Source organism: Camarhynchus parvulus, chromosome Z (assembly GCF_901933205.1).
Source record: "Camarhynchus parvulus chromosome Z, STF_HiC, whole genome shotgun sequence".
NCBI classification, from domain to species: domain Eukaryota; kingdom Metazoa; phylum Chordata; class Aves; order Passeriformes; family Thraupidae; genus Camarhynchus; species Camarhynchus parvulus.
Window position 1 is genome coordinate 25,849,609 of NC_044601.1, and position 27,290 is coordinate 25,876,898.

Consider the following 27,290-nt stretch of genomic DNA (forward strand, 5'->3'; position numbering starts at 1 on the left):
GAAACTGGTAGATCTCCTGAGGTTCTGTCTGGGGAAAATGTCTGAAGTCTCTGGATGTAGGTAGGCTTCTTGCCATTTCTTAGCTCTGAATAGTTAAGATATTTGGCTATCAAGATATATTTCTTGTTTCGGGTAACTTTCCAGATTGCTGTAGTCAAAATCATGACCTGGGCCAAGCCACTTACCCTCTGTTTCATCAAGACTTACTGCCTAATAAACTTCAGGACAGAATTAGACCTTCCAGAGATACAAGAAGCTTTAACTTACTTCTGCTGTGCAGAGAATTTTTTAGAGTTGTACTTAATCACTGAAGAGTGGGAGAAACATCCTGTCAGTCCTTGAAACATCTGTTTCTGAGATATTTAGAGTGAGTGGTCATAGTCTTATATAGTCTTACACCTCTAAACTTATTTCCTGTTTAGAAAATCAACTTCCCAAGAGACAGATGCAGAAGTCTAGATAGATAAAGATAATCAGGAGGAGCTAGGCTCCCAAACACCTCTGTGGAAAAAATCCTGCTGATAGCTGTATTACTTGTCATCCCCTACTTCCTAAAGCACATGCTATTGTATTTTCTTAATGCTTTGCAACATTTGTAGGTTAATCCTATTTTTTAATCTAAGTAGAGTGACCAAAGAACAGACAAGGCAAAGCGATAAAGACAAGGCAGCCTTTGGACCAGTGGACATCAATGGGTGCAAGCTATTTCAGAATTGATTCAGATTTCCTTTTGGACTAGAGAATGCAATGACTCTCAAGATATGCAGAATTCCCTTTTTTATCCACCACTACTGGGGTGGAAAACTGTCCATGTATCTCACAGATGATATCAGACCTTATACGGTAACACAACATGAGAACATGGCCCTGATAAAAGTGTAAATTCTCAAACAGGCTCCAGAAAAAGAGACAGGTGAACCCAGGGAATATGCAGTGCTGTAGACCACATAAGAAAAAATTGAAACTTCTTAATACAGTTTTGGTTTAGTTGGTTGGTATGAAATGACATTTCAGGAGCTTTTGTATTTTAATAACCTAAGTGAGGATAAGCGTCCCATAAAAATAATATGATGAATAATTACAATTTTATCCATCTAATGAAAAGAAGTAAAGAAGTCAATAAGGAAAACATAGATTCTGAATATACTTGCAAAAATACTTCCTGATTATATAAATATTTTTAGAGGCATGACTGAAAGAGAAGGCTGGTTTTGCTATGGGAGCACCACACCTAAATTTTTTCAATATTTGCTTCTTGCAAAAAAAAAAAAAAGTTGAATATCTTTTATTACATCTAGCATCTTGGCTGAAAATAATGATAACATACCTCTGTTAAACCATTGGTGTCATGCTTACATTCCAGTTGGACAGGAATTATGAATTATGTTGAGGTCAGTTTGTGTTTGGGGTTTTTTGTGGGTTTCTTTCCTTTTTTTTTTTCTTTCTGTTTATTTATTTATTTTAAATTAGTTTTCTTATTTAATCAGTTAAAACTTTTCAACAGAGATGTGAGATGCACTCTTCTACCAAGTAGGAAGTTTTCTATGCTCTTCTATTAAAATGAAATATCACCAAATATCACCAGGAATTTTTGGATTCATGTTTGTTAACAAAGTGCAAAGATTTTTTTTTCTCTTTTGTTACATCCAAGTAATTAGAATAGTCTGAAGATAAACCTTGAAATGCTCTGTGCAGCAAGAACCAGGAAAGTATTCCAGAGAATGGACGCATATAGGCAGGTATCCTTAGTGGAAAATGGAGATTATCTGTGAATTGAATCCAAATGGTAGAATTTAAAAAAATCCTGCAAAAGAAAATGGAGGATTTTCCTTTTCTCTGCTTCCATACAAAGGAAAAAATCAGAAGGACAACTGACATTACCCAATTACATAAAAAAAAATAAAAGAAAATTTAGATCTGATTGACAACTTTTACATTGCCTCAGTAGAGGCATAGAAAAGCCTGAGGTCTTTACTTTTTAAGAGTAAAATAAATAATTCCTAAACACCAGGGTACCTGAATGGCAGACAGGATAAACAAGTGCTGTCAGAGAACACCACAGGGGCAAGTGGGCCCAGTATGTTGTGACTGGCCAAAGATGGTTGTTCCTGTTACAACATAAGGTTTAGAAGGTGCCAATCTTTCTTGAGTTGAACAATGGTGTCCTGATTTATAATAGATATGTTTTGAATATCTTTCTTTTTTTTCTCTCCACTGAGGGTTTTTTTTTTTTTTTTGGTGATATAATTGAAAAAAAATCAGTTTTTTTAATTGAAAAAAATCACTTATTTTTACCTAATCTTGGGGACTACATTCAAGACTAGTTTTAAAATGACTCAAAGTTGATTTTTTTGGGGTAAATTTTACTGGGGAATGTCAAGACCACCTTTCCCAGGGACTTGTGTTTGTATTCAAGTGAATAAAGTGAAAGTGGATTATGAGGTTAAATGAGAGGACCACCCTGATGGAAGTCTAAGGCAGTTGATCACAAAATAAGGATAATTGGTGTAAGAGCACTAAAGAAGTGAAGATTTTTTGCCATTTAGTGCTGAAAACTTTTTCCTCTTCTGGCATGAAGTGAAAGTTGCTCTTTAAGAAAACTTGAAGAGCCAAGCTTTTTTTTTTTTTTTTAGTGAACAGAATGCATGATTTTGAAATCACCTTACAATTTCATTAGTAAGTTTTGCATATCAATTTGTCATCTACTGTAGCAGACTAAGAGCATCAAGCTCATTTTCTGTATTTACTAAACAGCTATTAGGTGGTAGCAGCAGACACCTTCAGACTAGGTTAGAAACATCAGGCAAGATGTGAAAGACCCGTATTTTATCAATACTTTGGGTGATCCATGCCTGCAGTTCTGCTTCCCATCAGGTGCATTTTAATAAATATATTTTTCATTGTCATATTCTGGGAAGGACCATTGTAAAAACCAGCCATTTTTTTTTTCCATGAGAAAAAGTCCAGTTATATTTTGTTGGGTCTCTGATGTGGTAGTGGCATGACAGTACTGTCCTTCCTCACAACTACTAGAAGTGACAGCCTTGAATTGTCTTTAGATAACATGTAGCATTTCTTAGGAACTGGCCAAAGAATTCATTACATATTTATCATTTTGAAAGCCTTTTTTAACCAATATTTTCCATTCTGTGTCAAAGGTCAAGTAAAGATATATAGTTTTTTTTTGAACTCACAAAGAAAGGTGTATGAGTCTTACTTGATGCTTCTATGTAAACCATCATAACAATATACTACTTTGTACTGTGTTCAGTCCTGGAAGAATTATGACACTTCAACCTGTCCTCTGTCTACAATTATGCATATACTATATGCATGCTTAAGTTTGTGGTATTTTATATATATATATATCTGAGAAAGGAACTTTTTCTTTGGGGAAGAAAAAGTTATTACCCTGAATGCAGAAAATAAGTAGAAGATAAAAACTAAACTCAAAACAGTGGAAATGAAAAGGTTAAATAGATATTTACCTCTACATTCCATTCCTTTCAATTTAAAATCAATGCACTCACAGAAAAACCTGTGCCAGCTGGGGTGCTTAGTAAGTCGTATGAGCTGTTGCTCTGGTTCCCTGCTGGTTTATGATCCTGGTTTTTCGGTACAGAGCTGCTATTCAGACTTCAGTACTTGTCCTGTGTTGTCTTTGGGTGTTTAATACTTATAGCACGGCACTTTCGTTATGGGTAGCCCAGTTTTAAACATTCTGTCCATTTATCTGAGCCCTCTGTAAATGTCTGAAGGAGACCAGCTGAGCGCTCAAATTGAGTCACCTAGATAATGTTTCTTAATTTTCTTCTGCTTCTCATCATCTTCAGACTTTTTAAACAACATTGCTTTAACTCAGCCTTGAAAGGATATGTGTTTAGCACAGCCTGTGTTGCCAAAATATTTCAAAGATTTATTTTATCCCCTGTTTAAAGTGGAATACATACGGTCCCTTAAAATATTGTCTTTATTTAATTTACTGTCAAAATGTACAAGTATTCATTATTAATCAGCACTTTTTTATTCCTGAAAAAAATGTATGGTCTATTTCAAAAGTGTTCTCTAGATTGTTTGAATTTAAAAATCCTTTATTATATACTGGGAGTCTGAATCATATAAATTCCCAAACACTCCTATTTCTGGAACCTCCTCCTACTCAAGGAATGAGTTTTCTTCACTCTTAGTATTTTCCCAAAGAAAGATCATGGGACGAATGTCTGTTTTCATCCTTCAGAAGGATATGAATAAGAAGAAATTATTCTGAGTACCTTCAGTAACTCTGCAGTTGAAAAATGGACATTCTCCAAAATACACATATTTTACAAGCTAAAGTATGTGTTTGTTTGAAAGATTTACTTTATCATTGCTCACTCTTTTAATAACTCATTATCTGTATGACCAACACAACGATACAGACTAAGCATTGAAAGGATGAGTATGCTTTGGATAATCTAATGCTTGAATATGAATGATGCAAAGGAATAGTAAGAAATACTTGTTTAGAACCAGTGACAGCACTAATGCGAAGCATAAAAGACCGGTATAAAATCTAAGAAGGTTTACACTGGGTGAAGTTTCTGTTGGGAAATCAGGGCCTTGTTTCATGTACACAATGCTGTAGGGAAAGAAGTAACTTGTAATCCTGTAGAATAAATTAATATATATTTTTTTCTCTCTTATTTCTGACTAGTTTTGAAGCAACACAAGATCATCTTCCTTCCAAGCTTTTTATTCTTTGAATTTCTAGCTGTATTCAGAGCATAGCAACACAGCATAAAAAGCACTAAGAACAATAAACTGCAACACAAAATAGACATTTTTGACCTTTTAAAAAGTTACAATTAGTTCTTCACGTGGGCTAATACAAATTAGGCAGCAAAGGAGCTCAGTTTACCCATGCTATCCAGCTCCCATTTGTACTGGACTCTGTTTACTTCTGCTCTGGATGGGAAAGGGGACTATGGCACTCCAAATGCCCAATGTCTCTACCCTGTAAAAAAACTAGAACATTATCTAATACTGAGCTTTCCTCTAGCTGTCAGGCTCAAGCATTATTTTTAATTGTGCTGAGGTGCAGGCACTGTTATACATCCAATTTTACACCTTGCTCAGCACTCTTGCCATCTTTACAAAATGTTCTGGACATGATTGAGTGGGGTATATTGTCAGAAATATGGAATTTATTGCAAGACATTGTAAAAATGGGGATGAATGATGCAGGTGTGGAAGGTCAACATCTGGAAAATTGACCTCAAGTATTCATAGGTATGTGAAGAGAGCAAGTAATATGTAATTTTCCAATTTTGCCTGAACTTCTATATTTCCGCTAGGGCATAGAGCCCTTTTCTCATTCACAAAAGGAGTGCAGGTAGCAGTACCTCTGTCATCCTTTCCTCTAGCCACTGGACTCTGAGAGTTCATTTATTCTGTAGCCAGGATTCCTATCAACCTCCTTGAGGCTCAATATGGTACTAGTGGCTAAATGGCATATTCTGAGTTTAGACAGCAAACATTGACTTCGTTGCCCACTTAGTTCTAGTCATGAAGTTATAAACACAAAATACAGGACAATGTTGTATTAAAACAAAAAATTAAAAAAAAAAATTGGAGCAGACTTTGTAGCAGCTGCCCTTTCTTTTTTTCTCTTTTCCTTTTTTTTTTCTTCTTTTTTTGTTTTTTTCTTTTCTTCTCTGTACCTACCAGATAAGCCATGTAGCTGTAGTGATCCCTGCAACCACAGTGGCTACTGCATCAGCTCTCCATCACAAGCTGGATGGAGAGGGGCAGAGGGCATCTCATCATCAGAGACTAATTTGTTCACTGCTCTGCTCTTCCCCACATATATTGAATTAGGCAGCAAGGCATCAAAAAAGAGGGTCTGCAGAGAGACATGTAATGTGCATCACCCATTACATTGAGAAATAACAATTTTCAGAATTCTATGTAATGTGTACACTCAACATATAGTCATGATGATCTACTTTGGGTGATTATAGATACAGGATAAAATATATGCATCTGTAACCGAGGAACCAATAGTTGATTCAAATGGGATGACTTAGCATTAGCATTTTTGCAGGCCATCTGTGATTTTTTGATGGAAGCCAATATCATAAAACACTTTGAGCATTATTTTTGATGCATTTTAATCTCTGTTGCATTAGACAACTAATAATGCAATAAGAGTTCTTACTCGGTATTGCATACGAAATAGACATGTAAATAACTAAGATATTCCTGCTAACATAAAAATAAGTTTAAAATAATTAAAAAATTTGAAATTACGAAGCAGAATCTCTGAGGTGAAAGGAAGATAAAATAACAATACAACTTCAGACATTTTCAACAAAAAGAAAAAAGGTGAAGTGATGAGCAGTTTCCAGATTCAGGGTCCAGGTTTCACCCCATATGAATGTGGATTGAGACATTCAATTTCCTGCATAAAGTCCTGACATGTCAGGCCACGGTAGATGGGGAGATGAAGGAGAATTCATCTCATGCCTTGCTAGGTAGGTAAGGCTTTTTGTGAATCTAGTAGGTCTAACAAAAACCTTTCATTTTGCAAATGCCAATACAAATAATGTTCTCATTTTCATACTATTTTTGTTTCTTTTCCTAAACAGCTGGTTTACAAATTTTAGTCAAATTAAATAGTGAATAAAAGATGTTTCAAAATGCTATCTAACTGCAGAAGATGAGCCCTTGCATTAGAATATTTTTGATTTTGTCCAGGCACGACCAATACTTTCCTTACTCCCAGTTGGCTCATACCATATATAAAAATTCTAACTTCCTTTAAATTTTTGAACGTTAGTTTCTTCCAATTTTCTGAAAACTTTATCTACAAATGTACATATTTTTAATTCATTTACTTTTTTTCTTCTGTGAATATTTCTTGACATGTTTAGGAAACTCTTATGTTCTTTTCCTCTTGCTTTCTAGCAGAGTATGTATCAGCAAATTTCAGCCAGATATATGAATACAGCAATATAAATGTAATATTTTATTCACAGAACTGTAAAGAGAAATCTCAAACCAGAACAATAAAAATACACAGTCATTATTAATCACTCACCTTTCCCAGAATGATCTCTCCTATCTTCTGTGTATCAGGATTGGTATCCTTTCAGTCAGAAACAAATGCCTATGACATCCAGTTGTCTCTGAATTTCTAGCTTCATCCCTTGGTGGTTGGGCTCCACACATCTGAGTCACCCAACCGCTATTCTATGTTCCCTTCAGCATTCAGTTTTAATCAGGATCTCTCATGCGATCTGTACTGGTCTTCTTCACGCTAATTTAACTTCCTACATGTTAGAACAGACCATACTTGTGCTTTCAGGAGGATACCCTTGAAGACTAACCAGGCCTCCTAGGTGCCAGAATGCTGCAAGGAAGATTCCTGAATAAGCCAGTGGATCTTCCCTCATGAGGTCTGGGATTGAAATTTTCTTCTTTATCCTACTCATTTATCTGGATTAAACACTACAATCTTATGGTCATTATGGCCAAGGCTGCCCATGTTCTTCACATTATGAATTAATTCTTACTTTTTCATTATGGATCTGGTAATGAATCTGCCTTAATTGGCTCAATCCTGTCTTGTATCAAGTAATAGTCATCATCACACTCCAGCAATCTGTTGTATTTCTCATACATGCTATATTCTACAAGGTTATTAAAATTTGAAGTTTTGCAATTGTCACTACAGCAGTGTGAAGAAGGTAACACCTTCCTTTTCTTGGTCTGTATCTATCCATTGCTGTTTTCCAGTTACATGAACTATCCCACCATTTCTCTGTAATGCAGAGTAAATAAAATGTAAATAAATGTAAACAAAAAAGCTCTGCAGTTGTTAGTGGACTTTTAGAACTTCTTTTCACTGTGGTGAGTGAACTCATGTACACCATGCAGGGTCTATCCCCAAGTCTCACTGCTTTTGCAATTGAAATGCAAGAGCTTCCAGCATCACACTGTCCCCTGGACACTTCCTTACTGCTCCATGTCAGTTCACTTTTTTTCAGGTTTCTCTTAAACTCCTCTGACATTATAGCTTAACTTCACATCATTTTAGAAGAATAGCTGAATCATAGCTAAAACTCAAACTGTGCATGTCTGAACAACTTTGTAAACTGGCCTGGCATCCTGAAGCAAATCTTTAAAATTTTTCTTAAAGCTTTCTGTGGGTTTCAGCTCAGAATAAGTCAGCATAATTTAGGAGAGGATTGTCATAAAATACACTTGACTCCTATTTAAAACCTAAAATAAATATAAATGGCTAAGGAGTGCAGCTCACATCAGTGTGACATTTAACAAGATAGTAAACCAAGTATGATTTAAGTATCAAACCTGTGATGGTGGTCCATAACACCTTCTTCTTGTTCAGTCTAATTTGTAGGACCAATGGGAGGGGACATTTGGAACCAGTCCCATTGTAAAATGACAGAGCTCTATAGTTGGCCTTTTCTATGTGTATGTGTGTGTGGGGAAATGGAAATTAAAATCCTGACTAAAGTTGACACTATATATATATATAATTCTACTCTTCAAAATTGGTATAAAACAGAATCATATACAAAATACAGCTTTGTCTAAGACAACACAGAGTAAAAAATAGAGAAAATTGCATTGCTTCTGTGAAATAAACCATCATGGAACAATTGTATTTGTATTTTGACCCTGGTCTTTGCTCTTTTAAAAAAGTTAAATAGAAGATTTTTTTAATATGTCACTCTGCTTGCTGTGTATGGCATGATGGACCAAGCTACTTACAATAATAATTCACACTTAATCTATCATACAATTATAGAAAAATACATCTGTAAATGGCTTTGAAAAGGTTTCAACATATGTCAGAGGTGGTAAAAAAAATCACATTTGAAACAACACTCAAATTAGGTCAGAAAGTACTCCAAACAATTCCTGCTTTTCTACTGGTGTAAAAAGATCTGCAGACAATCAAGAGACCCAGTCACAGATCTCCTCAACACTAGAATTTATCGTCAAAGGTTTAGTATTTATAATCCTATTATTTTCTAATCCTATTATTGTAATGTTTGGATGAACTGAATGTATTTCCTCTTTAATCTCTGTGTGATCACACATATTTCCCTTCAATGATGACTTCTGGCTGACCCTACAAATACTTTGTTCTTCTATACTTAAAAATAAATCAGCAGACTAGTTAGGAAAATTGTATTTTCTGCAGATGCACCTTGCTGTTAGATAATGTCTCTTGATAAAGCTAATGCTTATAGAATACTGTAGAGGTGTTTGATCCCCATCTGATTTTCATTCAGATCATGTATTTTTGCTTTTCACTTGCTCAGTAAGTGGCCACTGTTAAGCAATGTTTTAAAAACTTTAAAATCATATTTGTGCCTCTGCCTGGAATGCAGAACTATTTATGGAGATGTTACATACAGCACACAGAAAAAAATGCCGTGCAGCTCACTGTTGTATGGATTTAATGCTATTTAAGGGTTTAAAAGTGACACCACAAATCACAAGAAGGTATGAATTAATTTACGTCCTAACATAAGCCAAAGATAACATTATAGCTTGGATTTTGAAAGTTGATTATTTTTGCATTTCCTTTCAATTACATTTTCACTTACTATGCCTCTAACTTGCCTTCTTGTTTTGTTTTTTTTTGTCCTTTTTCCCACCGTCTCCTGTTTTTACTTTCTCATTATGTTTCAGAATGTCCTCTGCTTGAATAAGAGATACAGAGCTTCCCTATAACAGGTACATTTTTTGTCATCTTTAAATCATATGCATCAGAGAGAAACTAGGAAGTTAAGGGCATTTAAAAAAAATAATCAGCCCTCATGACCTGAGTACCCTTGAGATTCACAAGAGGGATGTAAATATAATGAAATATTTATGTAACAATTCAAACACAAATGATGACATTTGCTTGTACTTGACAACAGTGTGTTTAAGCCTACAACCAACATAGTGTTATGTAAGTATTTTCTCTTGTGATACTTATGCAAACTCAGTTTATGATCTCCTGCAAACATTTTAGTCTTCAATTCCTCTGTAAAGTACACAGCAACAGAAAAGAAACTTCTTTTTTTATTGTTAATTTACCCATAAGAACAAAAAGGACAGATGCATGTGAATTACACTGTTAAGACAGAGAGATATTGCATGTATTTAAGCTGGTCAAATTTTTCCTTCTTTTAGTTTAACAGCAGCACATATTTGCTAATAGAATTTTACAAAATCAAGCATTTTGTATCAACCATTTACAAAATATTCTCTTGTACAAGGCTAAAATGATAAATGCTTCCAGTGAGTTAGGCCTTCTCAAAAATCTAGCATAATCAGGAAAAGAAGCAATGTATAAAAATTAAAACACATGATAGTCCATCTCAAACAAGAAATCACTAATTTATTGGGGTGGTGGTACTCCTACCCTAGACTAGCTCACCCAGAAAGGCTGTGGAGTGTTGAGATATTCAAAGCCTTGCTGGTGAAGATCCTGGGCAATTGGTTGTAGGTATTCACACTTGAGCAGGGTGGATTGGACCAGATGATCCCTCCTCATCTCTATCATTCTGTGATTCTGTCATTTATAAATAAGGCAGTCTAACAGAGACTCAGGAAATACAGTTTATTGTAATTTGGTTTGTAGGCACTTGGTTCATAATTTAATGGAGCAGAATTTTACCTCTTTTGCTCATAGTCTACTTCTAGAAATTACAACAAAAATAGCTACTTCAGTTATGGACATCTTCTGGGTCGCCTCCACCCCCCCCCCCAGCTTTCTATGCCTGCATCAAGGACTTTGTTCCACAAATTATCAATAATAAAACTAAACAGTTACAAATTAATTATGACTCTTTTTAGTCCTTGTTTCAAGTCACATATTTCAGTTTAATTCAATTTCTACACTAGTAGTTTCTAACCAGTAGTGAAGAATTGTGTTACTACGATCTCTTTCATAGGAAAGTCCACCTTGATTCAGACTGGACAGCTAATATTATCTTGGTATAAGGAACATACTGCTATCTTAGAGAAGCGGGGATATGAGCTCTGGAGCTTCTCAGGAGGTACTGAACTCTTGATGATATTTCACATCAGCAGGAAGCTTTGTCAGCAGAACACCTACAAAAGAGGAAGTCTAAGTTTCCCTAAACTGCTAGCTGACAAACTGCAGATTTTGAACCCCCTTCCCACTCCTATGGCATTGTAAGACAGATGCTAATTTTTGCTGCTTCCAACAGAAAAACAAGCTTCCACATATTCTCACACAGGATTAGAAAATAATCTCAGTTGAAAAATATAATCTTATCTGAAAGAAGTCAGTGAAATAGCAGGAGTGCTCATGGGATGCCGCAGAAATTCTCTTGCAGAAGGAAAATATGAAAAGGAAGGCTCAAGTCTTTGATGTTTAGAGATAGTGAGGGAAGGATATTTAAATAACAAAATCAGAAAGAGTATCTAGAAAAAGATTAATATTTTCACCATGTGTGGAAAAAAAATATCCCACTGCAAAAGAGGAATGAGAACTTCAAGATGAGGGACATTGGACTGAAAGTGATGGACTTGTTCAATACCACTGGTATAGTGAATGTGTATGTCTTCATGGTTTCTCAATTTTCTTTCCTTCTTCAGGTTGACTAATATCTCTGTCATCTAGAATTTCCTACAAGGGGATATGTTTGGAATGATATTATTAAGTAAAAATAAAAGAAAATCTTATAAGACAGTTTTCAATAAGAAAGACAATACCGAACAACAAAAATTAGAGGAATATCTTCCTTTATCAGTTATAAGAGATTATGTTAATTAATACCCTCAAAAATACATGCCTGGACTTTGCAATGTCTATAGAGAAGATGAGCATTGTCTGTTCCTTTATCAGGAACTCACAAGTTCAAGGAGGATCTCCCAGGAAGCTTGCTCAAAATGAATTGTGAAATGGTTCCATACATCTGTTCATTTACTTGTTTACTATTAAAGAGCTAATTAATATTGATTATAAAACACAGAATTATCAGGGACTCTGCAGAAAAATCCAATGCCAGCAGTAGAAAAGCCCAAATACCCTATCTTACAAAACACTTGACTGAATTGACAAGTATAAACATGCCGCATGTTTGCACTCAAAACGCCACAAGATTAAAAGCTGGGCTTCAAAGAGCTCATTTGAAAACACAACATAGTGGTTTTGATTTTTCCTTAATCAAGAACAAATTTGGTATTCAAATTGTCTCCTGACATTCCTTATACTGTGCCCCATGTGGATAAAAGTCTTCTGTACAGTCGTCACAAAGACTGGCTGAATCCCACTGCAACAGTTTGCACATGAGGTATATATTTTTATGTTTAGTGATCACTTGGGACAAATCAAACATTAATACAGATTTACAAGGTGATACTCTGAAAACATGCCTAGGAAATACAGTTTTCCAGAAAATGCTTATATTTCAGGTCTGTCCAAAATGTATGCAGACTGAAAGATCTTTGGAGCTGGGTTGTTAGGTTGGTTTGGGGTTTTCTGGTGGCTGTTTGGTTTTGCTCGTTTGTTTGTTTTGCTTGTTTGTTTTGTTTTGTTAGAGTCAAGTTAAATGGTGACTTCACATTTGACTGCAGCTCTCACATGAATACATCAATAGGAAGTAACAAAACTCAGTGACATCCTTTCACTATGTTAATCTCCACCCCAAATATCCTTATGTACAGATGGTATGGAGATTCAGTCTTGTATTGATCTCTCTCTCCTTTTTTTCTGTAACATTACATAGAATTAATTCCTCAGGGAAATGGTGTAGAGAAGCAGGTTACTGGAGAAACATGAAAATAAAAATGCTATGTGAAAAGTGATTTCCAGCTTCCAAACTAATGTCTTTGTCAAGCTGCTATTTTTGGTGCTTCTGAAACATATCAAAGCCAATATGCAGAAGAAAATGCTTTATCTAAAGGCCACAGGAGAAGCAATTTTTAGAACTGAGAATGCAGCTCTGGAAATGCTGGTCACTGAGATTCACACTTCATCTGGCTTCTCTGTCAGAGAATGAGGGCACACACTAAATAGCAAATATCCACTCTCTATATAGCTGCGGTGCTGCTGGAAGTCTTCTTATCGGACAGCACGTTTTTCTGTTCCTGCATGGTAACCACAAGCATGTCAATGAACTTGCTGGTTCAACCAAGGAGGTATCAGGGTAGGAGCAATTTGGACTAATGGGTAAGAAATATGACTCCATATTTCTTACCCATTAGTCCAAATTGCAACCGTTCATTGTGAGCTTTCTCTACATATCCCCCTCCCCTCAAACTTTTTCTCACAGTTTAGCACCCACAAGTGCTACATCACCTTTGCAACGTTCTAGATGTTGCACTCAAAACCTCAGAAATCTTCATCTTTCATATCCCATACAAAAATATATACTGTTTACTAATGATCAAAGTAGCTGTGGTGTTTAACTGCTTAAATATAATATGACTTGCAATATTCCAAACTATATTAAATATCCGAAGTTAAATCAGTGCCAGTGCTTATTAAATATCAGGTTTTGATGTATGTGGAGTCAACAACTGAACAGCAGACACATCAAAATCTGAGTAATAATGACCTCAGAGCTATGTATATTTATCATGGGCTGGATTTCCTGGCATGCTGAAGCCTAGGGGGAAAAACTGCTGAACAAGTCCAGCTCTGAGGTTAATATTCAAACTAAATCACTGGCTTTAAAAACCATTTAAATCTGTGACTTTAAGTTGAAGAGCATTTCACAACTTTACTGTCTTAACAGTGGGGAATGCTAATAAGTCCTAGGTAGCTGCTGCAAGTAAACTGGAAGATGTTTCTCTGCAAAATTCTTATCCATATATTAATAGAGGCACCAGGAAGCAGCTGCTACATTTGGGAAATATATGTTTAAGAAAAACATAGCAATAAGCAGATGAGAAAAGGGAAAATTCACCCATCAACTGGATGACTTTATGACTGCAGTCTTGCTGTCCTGCATCTTGGTAGTCCCACAGTTAGCTAGGATAGACACTGCAAAAGGGAATAGGAGCTGCTTCTGGTGATATGCACTTTGTAAACCAGTTGGTAAATGGGCATGTGGATGTAGAAAGAGCTTTGTTGGGGAAAATGCCAATCGGCTAGAAGCCAGAGCACTTCTGTCTCTCTTCTAAGTTTGTTTTTAAATCTAATATTGAAAATATACTGTGAAATGTACCATGAAGGTGTGAGTGCTCATAAGAAGTACAATGCTTCTTATAGCGGGCAGCTCCTTCAGGGTGAGTGATGCAGTCTACCTAGTCATGTGCCAGCAGCGAGGCAACAAAAAAAGAGGAAAGGTCTGTCTTCTTCTTCCCATAGTCAGATGTATGATGAGGATGTGCTCTTTCTTCCCCTTTTCTCTTTCATACCCCCACATCAGTTTCATGGCTTTGCAGTTCAAGATTCAGGCCATGGTGTTGGCAAAATCCAGCAACAGTCCATGAAAAACACCACAGTGATATTTCTGCCTATCTGAATTCTCCATTTTTTTTCACTCTCTCTAAGGATGTTGGGTTACGTGAAGTTAATTTCCTTTTTCTGAATCCTGCACCTTACCTGTGGCTGACAAAGAAAATAAGCACTTCCATCAAAGGGCTGTGCTGAGCTGTTGACTCAGCTGAGAACCACTATGATAACTCCTTGATACCTCTGCAAAACAGTCCAATCTATTATTGTCTTTTTCTTTCTGTTATAGTATACATACTTCATGGATATAATGAGAGGGCCATGAAGTATATTAATTTTCTACTCATCAGCACACATTCCCCAGGAACCCAGAGTCTGGTGTCTCTATTTTGCAGCTGATGAATGTCTCCTTATTTAGTTCTCTTAGACTGAAACAGTTAGTTGCATGGCTTGACTTTCCATTGTTAACTAAGAACAAAGTTTGGGAGGATGTTGAACTGCACTGTAGAGCATCATCTTGTCCCTGCCCACCAACTACTGAAAGTGTGTGCCTTGAGCAGGGTGGTTATCCTGAGTCCAAACTGAGATATGCTGCATGTTTCTGGTCTCAAGGGCCAATGAGAACCTGACAGGAATGTGGTCTACTTCATCCTCCAATCTGGCTCTTCACCAATAAAAGAGAAGAGGAGATTTCTAAATGGTTGATTAGATTTGAAACAGATAATCTTTGCCATTTTGTGAGTTAAGGAAATATTTTGTCGAGTCTACTAGGGGTGCAGAAGAGCCGTATCTGCAGCAGACTGGGTGTCAATACATGTAATCAACGACAAAGTTATTTATTTGTCAGATGGGCTGCAGGAGGGATGAATAAATAAATCTGCTGCTTTAAGGCTGCAATTTCCTTTCCTGTCCCCTTCATCTGCCTCAGGGCTCTGCGCAGCAATAGCTTGGCCCTGCGGACCGCAGCTCACAGAACCTTTCTGGAACCTGGAGCCTCCCTGTGTCTGAGAGACCTAAGCTCTGCCCTGAGCTTTGCAGGAGACTGGTGATCTTGCCCTTCCCACCTGCATCATCCAACAAATATTGCCCTCTCACTTACATAAGCAGAACTGTTTCTGCTCAAAAAAGATGTGCAGAGCATTCCTCTAATGCCTTTGGTAGGTAGGCTCATGCTGGGTGACTAGAACAACTGTTCGCTGAGGTCAGCCAGGCAGGAAAACAATAATGTCTCCAGCCTCCAGGGGCTGAAACTCTAACATCAGGATTAAGGCTGCTGCACTGTACTCAGGACATTACATCTCTTGCAGCTGACCTCAATCAGCAGCCATGTAGACCACCTGGGGGAGAGGGAGTGGAAGGGGTACAAAAGGTTTTATTAAACCCAAAAGAGCAAAAGGAAGACAGCCTTGAACCCACCAACAAAAGAAGGAAAGTTCTTGTAGGGCAAAAAGCCAGGTGATATTCTTTTAAACAGCTTTTTTCCTTCCTTTGTACTTCAGCTGCTAAAACCTGTCTCATATCTGCAGCTGCATGGGGGAGATCCTCCAACCTAACTCCCCTGACTTTAAAAAAAAGATAGTATTACTCTTGTAGCTGCTAATAGAGAGCAGAAGGAGAGAAAGAGAGAGAAGGAGAGAGACAGTTTTTTGAACTAAGCAGTGCAGGATGTAGGAGGAGTTAACTTGAGCTCTCTTTTGCTCATATGCACTCATATTTCTCTGAGTTTGGCAAGACCACCATTGTGAGAGGGCTCAGCAATGAGTAGATTGTATGCATTAGTAACAGGATGTGCTACGTGTTAGTAGTGGTGCTGTTTGGCCATGGGTGAGGGTATTTGTGTCTCTGAGCAATACCAGGAATGGTAAATGTGAAAAAAATTGATGCTTTCTCAGGTTTTTATGGTCTGGCTAAGCTGTGCAATGGAGGAGATTTGAGTAAATAGGCATTTAGTATAAACTTCTGAGTTCTTCAGATCTCTCTTCAGCTGTAAGTAACATCACTTGCTATTTCTACGGGGCTTGATGCGATGAGCTTGCCTCAAACCCTCGGACAGGTTTGACTTCTGATTAGACACAAATAGATAATTAAAACTTTTTCAAATCTTAGTGACTCAGCTTTTTTGAGAAAAGGTAGCTTTATGATAGGTGAGTCTGCTGTTGATACTGCTATTGATAGTAACTGACAATACAAAGTTCACTAAAATTTGTATTACAGCCATACATGGTGCTAATTATTCACGGATGAGAAAGACAATTTAAACTTGTTTTACAGAAGGAAGTTAATGCAAAAAAGTCTGGATTCATCTTAGCTAATTTTAGGCATGTAAGAGAGGCATTTAATTAGAATTGCCATTATTCTCTTCTTCCCAGCTAATCAGTGGAGGAGGACACACATATCAAAGGACAAATAAACATGTATTTAAAACCTCAGTTGTCTCCCAGATGTCCTTCTCTCACTACTCATAAGCAAGAGAACCTAAAGCAATTATGATTTTAATTAGATGCCTCTGTTGTATCCCTCAAATTTGGCTGGGTTAAATTGGCCAAAGAAACTAAATGTCCAATGAACATGAGTCAAAGTGTGTGCTGAATTACACAGACTACACACATAGGAGCCTCAGGAAACATTTAGTTAAAGTAACACTGAAATAATTTTTAATATTTTAAATTTTTTTAAAAAACCCTTATCTTTATTATAAACTTTAGTCTGGAGGAGATATGAATTTTCTAATGGTGACAGGCATCAATAAAAAAACAGAAAGAAAATCAGTCAAACAACCATAAGAATAATTGCACTGTAAGCTAATGATTATAAAATTAATGATCAGGAGTACTGTCTATTGGGTTTTTACCTTGTTCATTTTTAGTAGGATAAGAAAATAAAGAGCCTGCATTTAAAATTATAGTATTGATGTAATTAAAAACACTGAACTGGTCAGAAAAACTTCTCACACAAAGAGAGGATCTTGCTGAGATATCTTGCAGCATAACACCTGATAACAAAAGAAATTGTTATTTTCTTTCTCATGAAAGCTGCTGGATCAGCCAAAATAGGATGTATCTGTAATTGTATGATGCCTGGACCCAGCAAAAAGATGTTTGAAACCTTGAAACTAGTGTAATACCTTTTCCAGAGTCTGATAATACTGCCTATTTTCCTTACCTCTTAATGCAATCTGCTATAAGAAGACAAGATTGCAATGTTCAATTAATTTTTTCTTAGAAAATGGAGTTGAGCTGCTTGAATTTAGCATGGCCAGCTAACTACTTTAGCTGGGCAAGACTTAATAGTAATTCTGGAGAAGGGAATCAAAAACTCCCATGTGATACCTTCCCTGTGCCTTGGCCTTATTTTGTCACACAGAAGAGCTCGAGGGACCCAGCAAAGCATTTGGAGAATCTTCGTGGATGATGCATTGAAGATGGTAGGTGTAGAGGGCCACTAAAGGGCTTCTTCACAAACTCCATGTGAGATATAATCACATGGAACTGTGAAAAAGAGAGAGCATGAGTTGGGAGAGCTTAGGTAGAGTTCTGAAAGCCCTGAGTGGCATTCTGAGCCTGACTACAGGCTAACTATTCACTATCTCTTCTAATGTGGAAAAGCAGGCATCAAAGAAGTAAAAGTCAGATCAGAAGTTACGGCTGGAAAAAGCTTCTTTTTACCAGAGAACAAGGGAATCTGTAACTATAGGTGTGCTGAGTTACACTGAGTAATTTCATAGAAGAGGAATCTATTGAGGATTGTGGAGAATTTACATAACATTTGCATTAAAAATCCATTCAAATTTGGAAATTCCCTGAGTTGAAAGTAGGAGAGTACTAGGAGAGTACTAAAACAACTAACTCATAAACTTTCTCTCTTCTTTCTCACCCCTGAACATCTCTTCTGGCCACTCTTAAATGGGCAATGATCAGACCCAGTAGGGTCATAAAACTTCTGCTACTATCACAGCAGAATCTTTGTCTTATGAGGATGTTGATAATGAGAGACAAGTCTTTTAGAAGGCTGGGGCTACTGACACTAGCACTTATTTAGTGACAAAGTTTAGGGTTTTGAGAGCATGTGTCAAAATTTATTGAGTAGTCCTTTTTTTCTGTCTTTTCAAACAATTCTTAGGAAGAGATTATCTTAAAACAGCACACATGGAATCTACCAAGGCCAAAATAGAATCAATTAAAAACAGTTCCAAGTAAAACAAATCCTCTGAATTTTATATTCCCCTATTCTCAGATCAGATATTTGTGAATAATTTTATCATTTGTAAAAGATTTTTCTGCACTAATTAAAAAATTTAAGGAAAGACTAATCATTATTTTACCAGTTCTGCCTTACAGAAAGCACTATGAATGCCACACAGAAACTGAAATCAGAGTATTCATTTTCCCAAAAAAGTTTTGACACCAACCTTGCAAGTGCCTTGTAAGAGCAGTACAATTTCCTTAATTGTTCAGCAATCCAGTTTTGAGGCATAGTATTGCACAAAATATTAAAAAGATAAGTGAAAGCATGTGCATTTACTAATTTTCTAATCCTTGAAAAGAATGCACTTTTCCCTTATGTGTACAGAAGTCCAAAAATCTGCTAAGCTGCCTGTGTACAAAACCTTTCTCAAGGGCTGGTATAAAACTATGGAATCAAATCCTACAAAATTAGTGTCAGCATCTTTGCATATGTCAACAGCCTATACTTCCTGGGCATGATGCATCACATTATCTTGATTTTCCAAGATAAATGTTACATTGAGTATTAAAGAATAACAGCAATCCAAAGTATATGAAAACCAAAACCTACTCAGAATCCTTATTCTAGAAAAGGATGGGAAGAAAAGGGATCACTGACACCCCTTAAATTGTTTTTTTTTCAGCCCAGACTGAAGTTGCTGAGATATCCTACAGCTGTGAATAGAAAAGAATCTGAAGAAAATAGAAAGCAAACAAATAGACATATATTCAAAATATGGGAAAGTTTTGTAAAATGAGATCTGGCAGGAATAACAAGATTTTGGCACAGTGGTTTCTGACTTTTTGTAATCATTATTATTCTCTTACACATGTCTGGATACATGTGTATGTAGTACAGTCAAACACTTATATACAACAGTCATTACAAGATGATATTTTTTCATTTTTGCCACAATTCCTATGTACAAATTCACATATTAATTTACATTATAGCTAAACTATGTATACAAAAATTAAATACCTTTTCCAGTTAAGTTCGGTTTTGGCTTACTGTTTACTTAAAACCAAGCTTCCTAGCCAAATCTATGTTTGCCCTTGTGTGCTGTTATTTTTTGAAAAAGAACAAAAGTAGATTGCTGATGATTCCTACCCAATATATTGCAGTCTTCAGTCCTTTAATCTTGTGTCACAGGTGAAGGTTAGGTTGAGCCATGTGATTCTCAACAAAAGAAATGGTGGTGAAGGAAAAGCTAAGGAAATTCTTGTGATAAACCTTGTTTTGGAGAAAACAATCATCTCTCTTATTTGCATGGTGATGTAAAACTGCAAAAGCTTACACTTAAATGATATTTTACTTAATGACATTATGCCTAAATGATACAGTGCCGTATCATTTTTGCTTAATAAAAGTAATTCACATGCAGTGAACATAGGGAAAGTTATGGAAAACATTTCTCACCCAAGGACAGAGTACCAGATGTGCTAAGACTTATGGGAGCGATCAAAGGTGGCCAAGACTCTGCTGTGGGGCCTTATTAAGTTAGACTGTGATCTAGCACCTTCAAGTTATTAAGCTGTCGGGAGTTTCAGTGATTAAAACCAAAGAAAGGTCACTCACAGACCTTCAACATTTCCCTGGACTGGTATTTTCTTTTAGGCCTTGGACCCTAATGAAGGCATTTCACTTGATATGTGGATTTTTTAAAATTGGTCTTTTGAGCTGGATTTCTCCATAGCTTGAGAAAATCTTCAATAGATTTTGCTTCCTCAGAACTCTGCATACAGTTATCAAAAATCCCAACCAATAGCAAGAGATGAGGCCTTATAAGATGGCTTTGCATATCATCAGTGCAGAGATCAAAGGAACAGGTTAATGAGGATCTGGAGTAGTTTAATTATGTCCTAGGTAAGAAGTGGGGGTTAGTGGCTGTAGGTGGGACTGTTATAAATAAGCTTTCAAAGCTCTGATAGATGGAGTCTAATGTTTGTAAAAGGTATGATAAAACTAGTATTTCTTATGGATTTAAGGTTACCAAAATCAACCCTCTAGTCCTAAAATGTCATGCAGCAGGAACAGACATAATGTGTTCCAGGTACAGGTGGTGTCAATGCTACCTTTTCAAGGGTGGGGTAAACATTGTTTCATCTACAGGATCATAAATATCACTGCTTACAAAGCCCTAATTTTAATACTACTGTGGAGTGTGCTTTAACTTGACCTTTTTGTGTCTAGATATCTGACATGGCTAAAAAGTTACAGCTTTCTTCATTATCTGTATTTTTTTTTCTATTTAATGCTTCCTGTATTGGTTATAATGACATTTTTAGGGTGGACTAGAACTTCTACAATAACATATATCTTGTTGTAATGATAGATTCTGGAAATGTGGCACATGGTGCCTTTATATTATGATATTACTGTATTAGATTCAGGCTGGCTGAATTTAAGACAAAGAAGGAAGCTTTATACTCTTTACAATCTAACAAACCAAAAATATTACCCCATTACAAAGCAGAGAGTGATTGTGCTTCTATGTTAAGATTCATCCACCTTCAGTATACTCTTTCATTTCATTTTTAAAAATTGTTGAGTATTAAGTGTTCCAAGATCATTGGGATGACAACTGTAGTAATTTTTAATATGTTTTTTATGCAGATATAGTGGTATTCATTGTTGTTGGGTGGATATATATATAAAACTTGAAAGAAATTTGCATGATCAGTTTTAGCACTAAGGATGAAAAAATTAGAAGTATTTAATTTTATTATTTAAAATAAAATGTGCATTTCCATCATCTCTAGATGATTCTGTTCTCATGTTGTAATTCTGCTTTTTAATCATTGCATTACGGGACCCCTCCCCCCCTGCCCAGGGGCTGAGTCCACAGAACACCTATGACCCCTCAAGTTCACACAGGAATTATGCCTAAGTGAGCTGGGAGGGAAGAAGGAAGTTAGTAGTAACAGTTGTGTTTGTTGCAGAACTGCACATCAGGCGGCTGCTGCTGCTGGAATATTTTTGTGGTGGCACCTGCCACACTGAGGTGATGACGGAAAGAGCAGGAGTGTTACTGTTTTTACATATCTGTCTTTTATCTCATGAGACAGTACTCTAAGGAATGAAGATTTGCAGTTGCTGCAACTCTGTTTGGGGCCAAAATATAATCTCTAACACCCAGTTGCATTTTCTTATTTTTATTCCATTGTTTACTGACTTCAGGCAAATATTTCTGGTGTTTCAATGCTGTTTTAGTTTTAATTTATAATGCATGTATCTATGAAAATGGGTGTAGCCTGCGGCGCTCACTGTAAATTAGAAGAATAAAAGCCTTTGCCTCCACAAAGCTTGTGAGGAAAATGTTCCATTTTGTCCATGTTTGGACAAAAATTTCCTGGCGTTTTCTGGAACTACAGGGTACTCTGTCATATTTGGCTAATTACCGAAAGGTTTACATTAAGTTAAAGAACATGGCTACTGAAAAGTGGATAGCTTCCTGTATCTTGGTTCACACCGCTCTCTATCAGTCCGATTGAGTGGAATGATCCTCTCAGGGCTGCTGGACTTGACAAAAGCAATGCATAATAAAAGAATAGACAAATAAATATCTATAATAATCACTATGACTAAAAGTCCAATAGGTTTTTCAAAACTGACTATGCTGTTCGTGAAATATTTTTTTTTTCTTTTTTTTTTTTTAAGAATACTCTGTGTTTCTTATTATAAGATTTATTTTCAGGCAGATAAATGGTAATCAAAAATCTTCCTACTTTTAAAGCTGTGAGCTTCTTGTGCAAGTTAATCTTCCTTAAAAAAAACCCAAAATCAAATAAACAACCCCCCACTACTATAGCTGAAGATCTGAAGCTTCTAAAACAAACAGATAGACATAAGAAAGTCAACATGAAGTTTTACATTCCATTTCAGTCAGCTTTCTGACTTTTTAATATGACAGCAACCTATTATTAATAGTTCTTACTTGCCAGAAAAGCCTACCAAGACCTTTTGCAATAAGTAAATGAAGTTGAAATTAAATATCATGGCAATGCTTAAAGAGCAACTGAAGAAAGATATCACTGAGATAAATAATAAAGAAAAAAGGAGCAAACACCTCCCAGAATGACGAGCCTCTTCTGTAATTGTGCAGGACTTGGAGAGAGCAGACTAAAGGGTAAACAGAGAAAGGACAAAATATCTCTGCATATATGCATCTAGGGAAGATGCTCTGCTCTGGCTAATCTGAAGCAGTTTTTTCAGAGGCTGTCACTTCATTGGTGTTTTAGCATGGGATTGTAAATATGGTGACATACAGAAAACACTCATTTTTCTCAACAGATTGCAAAATATAATGTTATTTGGGGTTTGCTTTGTGAAACAGGTTGTCTGCAGTGTACAAAGCATCATGGAAGAGAATGACCAAATTCAAAAAAGGTGATAACCTACATCTACTTCTCAATCTCATTATAAAGGAATGCCAATATACCCAACAAACATATAATGAAACTATTTATGGCGTTGTTTTGCTGGGTTTTTCTGGGGGGGCGGGGTGAATGCAACAAGAAAGCATATTTCTGTTATTGAGTTCTTTTCTAACTGGATACCTTCCTTGAGACCCAAACATTTCAAGTGTTAGAGGAAGTATTGAAATGGATATTCTTTTTGCTTTGAGCTTCAAGACAAGGTCGAACAGGCTTATATCAAAGAAGAGCTTGTAATACAAGTTTATGAGGGAGTTAGAGTAGATAGCATTCATAGTTGAATTAACTCAAGTTCCAGCTGTGAGTACATACAGGATATTTCCTTTATAGGGACAGCTGTCCACTGAGTTCCTTGGCCAATCAATTCTGTTAACCACCTGCCATGGTGGAATTTAAGGCAGCTATTTTCCTTTTCTTTTAAAACTCATGTTTAATGAGGTGTTTAGTAGCCATATGAAAGACTTGTGACACAAGCTACAAATTGCTGTTGCTCTCAGGGTGGGGTGAGGGCTTTGTGTATTTATCGCATTTAATGTTATAACAGATGCCTTAATAACTTGGGTTTGTCTTCCAATACTCTACATAACCAAAGAATGGGGAAATGATTTGGGGTTCCACAGATAGAAAAACATTCTTCCAATAAACTGAAAATTGCTGCCTTCCTTTAAAATGGTATTAATTTTAAAGAGAAACCACCATAAATTACCTGCTGCTGACAGATATATTTCCTATTTCCTACACTGTCTATGTAGGAAATTTGCTTTAGTGCTAGGAAATGTTTCCTGAGCAGTTTATAAACTTGTCTAATTTATGATTAAACGTATCTGATTTGTCTCAACATTTTGATTGAAACCTCTGTCAGGTAGGTTAAATGTCTCATCATAAGAGTTTTCAGAAATCTCCACTGATCTTTGTGGGAACAAAGCTTTTCTCTGATATGTTAATAGGCCTTCACAATTAACAATATGTTCATTTTATTTCAGACAAAACATTTTAGGTCTTCCTCAAACAGCTTTTAAGAAAGTTTTTTTCACCATTACCATTTGCAGCCCCAGGAATATTGTTTTTTATATGGAAAGATGATTTTCAAGTGGGCACCTTCAAGGAATTCAATGCAAATTGAAGCTTCCTTTAAACAGATGTTGCTTTTGAGATAGATCAAATTGTCTGTTCCTTTTAAAGGCTGATGAATGTTCACCACTTCTAGGGCCAGGCAGAGCTCTCATATGTGTTCATTTTATGAAGTTCATTTTTGCCATACCAGGTCTGCACATGAGAGCTTTGGGAGTGTAGGAAGACTGTGGGGCTATGTTTTGAAGGGGATAAGAATTTTGCAAACACCCCTCCTTTCTTGACAGCCATTATATTTTCTACATCCACTGCTGGCAGGTTGCTCTAAGATGTGAAATTTGGAATTTGCATTTGAAAGCATGTGTGCCCACAGTACTGATTAAGGTTTTGGGTCTAAAATGTTACTTTATGGAAAGACTCCATATGACACAAATTCTGTGTTGAGCTTTATAGCATAACTGCTACTAAGCTTTAAAAGGAATTCTCTGTAATGTGTGCACAAGGATCAAAGACTCTATTCTGGTCAAGAGCCTACAGTAGTTCACATGGAAGGACTGCAGAGATGCTGTGTGTCACGATCAAAGTTGGGTGGCTGACCAGCTGAACATTCAAGTTGCCCATGGAATTGTTACGCTTAGGTTACCCTAAAGGAAGAAATAAAACCTTTCATTTCTAAGTTTGCACTTCCAAACAGCATTTGTTGACATTAGGTGCAGGTAGAGGCTACTTTTGTTAGTGTTGAATTTTATAGTTCATTTACAGGGAGAAAAGTGCAGCATTTCCTGTGGATTTCTACTTTACATCAAGGGAACACCAACTAGTCCAGTTAGATATTGCATTTATCACCATGGCAAATAGCATGTATTAAAAAAAATTAAAGAATACACAATTTTTCTTGGACAGAGAGCTGATCTGCCTTTTATTTTTGTTTAACTCTGTTTAGTATGCAGGATGGACACAATGCCATGGTGACTTTTAACCCCAGTGGAGGGTTGACACAAAAGTTGACTGTGGGCCTCAAGGGAGCACAGAGATCTAGTGGCAATTTGAGTGTGAAATGTGGTCTCTGGAAGAACCCCCTCGAGTCAGGCTTGGAGTGCTGTTTGCCTTCAACTAAAGAGTCATTTTGCTGTATCTTGAGGTTCACTTAGTTGGAGGTATAGGAAGCGCATAACAGAATCAGAGTAATTGAGCAATGTTTGTGCATGTTTGTCTGCACTCTGCATCTTAAGAAAAGACTTTTGAGAAGTCAAATCAATACTACAGACATGTCCTGTGCAGCTGCTGCATTGTTTCAGTTTGTTGCAATAATGAATTGAAGCCTCACAACAGCAGGCATAATAAGCGCTGCTCAGCCCATGGTGTTCTGTCACCTTTAACTGCTTGTATCTATCTAAACCCCGCTGTCAACTAGAACTATAAAGAAACCTTCTATAGACCTTTTACAGGCCTCAGCTCAAAAATGCAGGAGGCTTTTCAATGACATAGGGTCTGTGATGTCCTTCTTTAGGCCAAACTAGTACCCCTTTTTTCTTAAAACCTTAGCATAAAGCATGCAGAATCTGAAAACCAGAATATTTTCTAGCAGGAGGGTATTTTATTCTAATTCCGACCTCTTGTGTCTGGACATTGTCTTGTTTTCACACTTTTCTTCGTGCAGCTTGGATCTCCTCCATTATGATCCTCTGTTCAGAGAGGGTAGAAGCACTAGAACCTCATTTTGGTGGTGTGTGTGGAGGCTACATACTTTAACATTTAAATTTGAATTCTAATGGCTAGACTTTTAATTTTGGAGCAGTTCCATGGCAAAGCTGGTGACACTGTGAAAATAGGTGTGAATGGGGGAGAGCTATCAATTCTGCAGCACAGCTTTCTCCATGGCATTGATGCTTTGGATGTCACAGAAATGGCCCTCAAGCTAGGCAGCCATGGGCAGAAAAAGCAAAGCATTGCCTGTGGAAAATGCAGACAGCATAGAAGACAGCAGGCCAGCTTGAGAAAATCTACCAGATCGAAAATTCATGGACATTCATGGAGGGGATTCAAGGCTGTGGCTTTCTTCATCTTTATGGCAGAGCAATAGGAGGAAAGCATAATGGGCTTTTCCCACTTATTTTAGCCTAAACTTGACTGGACAAAAATTCTAGATGAAAATTTTGGTCCTCCCAACACACAGTTGAATTTTGAGACTTGGGCAGCCTTTTAGTATCAGTCCCTACAAAGGGGTTTCTTCTTGTAGTAGTCATCTGGTTTTGCACAGAAGAAAGCTGAAAATTTTTGCAGAAGAGAAAGTTTTCCTGGTTTAGAGAGAGGAAACTGAGGTAGTTTGTGCAGCCACTTGTAAAATGATGTAATAATTAGCAAAGTAAAAGAAGGAGCAATGCTGCATTAATTTTCTATCTTTACCAATCCATACAATAATTTTTTACTCTTATTTTCCATTGCTCAAATAATCAAAATTTGCACTGCCCTCATTGGCCTGTTAGAGGGTTGACACTTTGACATTGAGAACTTTAGACCTTTAATTTCCTTTTAGAACCACAAGGTTAAGTATAAAAAAAGAAGGTGGAAAAAAGAAAGATATCTTCCTGGCTAAAATATTCTGTTGTGTCAAGGGTGGCAAAATCAAACTTAGCTTTTATAATTAAAACAGTGTCATGTCCAATTTCCCCTCCTGCCTCTGTCTAAATTCTGAAGTGTTTTGAAGTAGCAGAGAGCTGTGCTGCAATACAATCTGCAAAATATCAGCACTATTTTCAAACATGTGGTAATGTTTTTCCACACACATAAAAGTGACCCAATCCTAACAGCAAACCAGACTGTTTCAAAAATAACATCAACTTTGACAACTCCTATAGCTATTTAGTTTTATGTTAATCAAGAGTACTGACTCTTGCTGAGACTTGGAAAGAGCAACCACTTACCCTCATCCCAACTGATATGATTAAATGGTTTTTACTACAGCCAGCCACCAACAGGAAAAATTTAGGTTTTGAGCCACATGCCCAAACCCCCCTATATTCCTATGAATTAACACCTAGAGAATGCTTTTGATGGATACAAATCCTTTTTTTATGATACATCATTTAGAAGGCTTTACTTCTTTTACTGTGGCTTATTAAAGG